Consider the following 2,353-nt stretch of genomic DNA (forward strand, 5'->3'; position numbering starts at 1 on the left):
TAAATAGAGGCTATGTGTTAGACTCCATGCTTTGCCCTCTGATCTAAGCTGATTGGACAGGAGACACATCTGCCCAGGAGCCACAATTCATAGGCTGATCACCCATCAAACAACTGTGACTCAGCACATGGGACTAGATCAACCAGATTCTCTAGGAAATATTTATACCAAGAAACAGAGTCTGTTAGCCACAGGTGTTGAAACCAAATGGTCAAGACTTACAGGCCATGATAGGCTGTATGCAAAACAAAGATCTAAGAAAGCAGAATCCTGGGTAAGAAGTAGCCTTGAGACCAGGGAGATTTAGAGTCTAGATATGAAAGCCTATCTAGACTCAGGGTCTGGATAGTCTTAAGACTGTGAAAATAAAGTGTTGCCTAATTGCCCTAGTTGCTGCATGTATTAATATTCCAGTATTTGGGGAACTAAAAGTTTGCTTTCCTGTAATTTAAGTTTTTGTCTCTAAGATTAGGTCCCAGATAAGCCTTTTGTGTCCTAGGAACCAACTCTTTGAATAGGTCCAGGTAAAAGAGAACAAAAGACCAAGACGAGAAGCTAGAGCCATGACTTAAGCAGACATGAGGCTTGGAGAAGGGCTGCGTGGGGTCGTCTCCCTGCCAGGGTTGTGTGTGTGTCTGTTGATGGTTAATCTTTCATTTAACTGGAACTGTATAGGAAGCACTGATCAAAGCTTTCACATAGCTGTCCATTCAGCCCTTCATTGGCTGAGCAAACTTTCCTGAATACTAACTATGCATCAGACACTGCTAGGGATCAGGAGTCAGCAGGACACAGCACCTGCCCTCAGAGTTCATGGTCAAGGGGGACTGACCCTTGAGACACAAAGCCCAACATATGAAGGACTCACCATTCATTCTGTGCTTTTCCTGCCACATCAGAGCCAGCTGAATGAAAACCAGAGTCCCCTTCTTTCTGGAAACGTTTAGGTTTAGAAAATGACAGACTCTGCAATTGCAGCTTCTGATTATGCTACACACAGCTCTCCTTCCCAAAGATCTTTAACTGATTAGTAAGATGCCCACAGTATACCTCTGGGGATAGAGAACAAATTGCCAACTGCCAAGAATCAACAAGCATTACAAACCCAAATTTCAGAGCTGTCACCACCAAATGAAATCAGGAGCCCAAACGGTAAGGAAAAGAACAACCAATTTAGGGTCTCTACTATGCCATCAAATGAAAATTTTAAGAACCGTATACTTTACGAATGAAGCCACAGTCCACTGAACACTCTCACTGTGCACTGTTCATATCAATAAACTGCTATTCAGGATGTGCTGGCTTATTAATGAATGGGTTTTGGTTTTTATTCAGCCTCTGAATAAAATTTGCTCTATGGAGCAAATCTAAACAGGCAAACCAGGTAGAGCTCTGTGGTGATTATCATTTCTTTTTCTTTTTTCTTTCTTTGTGATACCATTTTTTTGCTGCATTAGCCTGTTTTGCTTGGTTGAAACTGTGTTTTCTCCTGGACAATTTACATATGAAATAAAGCACATTGTCTTACTGATAATTTTCTTTCCAAGGTGTTAGTGGATACTCATGTTCACATTTTGTCCTTTCTCTTACTTAGTAGTTCTTTCTCCATTACCCATAGGGAAAAAATTTTAACAAGTATTTATAAATCCTCATAATATTGGAAATCATCATGTGATCACTGATGTTATCTTACTGGTTTTGAAATTATATGATCCTAGACTCTCTTAGTTGGAAGACAATTTAGTGGGAAAATTATCCAGCTTTCCACTCTGGAATCAACACAGAAAAAGCCTCATGTTTTGTGGATACTACATAGGCTTACCTGGTCAAAGATGAAGCAGAAGTAGGGCTTCAGCAAGGCAGGTACTCAGAATGAGGGAGCAGGGAATGGATGGGATCCACATGGAGAGTTTTAAATGCAATTTAATATTTAGGAGTAAAAAGCAATGCAGTCACCACTGGGTGGGAGTGGAGGAATTTCCTTGATTTAATTTACGTATGGGGTGAGAGGACACCAAAATAATTTCAGTTTGAAGTCTGAAAGGTTTTACTCTAGCTCTGAATGTCTGTTAAGACCACTGTTATCACATTTTAAAGGGATGCCCATGTTAGGATTTGGGGTCATCCAGTTCAGTGCAGTTCAGTCACTCAGTCGTGTCTGACTCTTTGCGACCCCATGAATCACAGCACGCCAGGCCTCCCTGTCCACCACCAACTCCCGGAGTTCACTGAGACTCACGTCCATCAAGTTCGTGATGCCACCCACCCATCTCATCCTCTGTCGTCCCCTTTTCCTCTTGCCCCCAACCCCTCCCAGCATCAGAGTCTTTTCCAATGAGTCAACTCTTCGCAT

This window comes from Bison bison, unplaced genomic scaffold (assembly GCF_000754665.1).
Source record: "Bison bison bison isolate TAMUID 2011002044 unplaced genomic scaffold, Bison_UMD1.0 scf7180017864531, whole genome shotgun sequence".
NCBI lineage: Eukaryota > Metazoa > Chordata > Mammalia > Artiodactyla > Bovidae > Bison > Bison bison.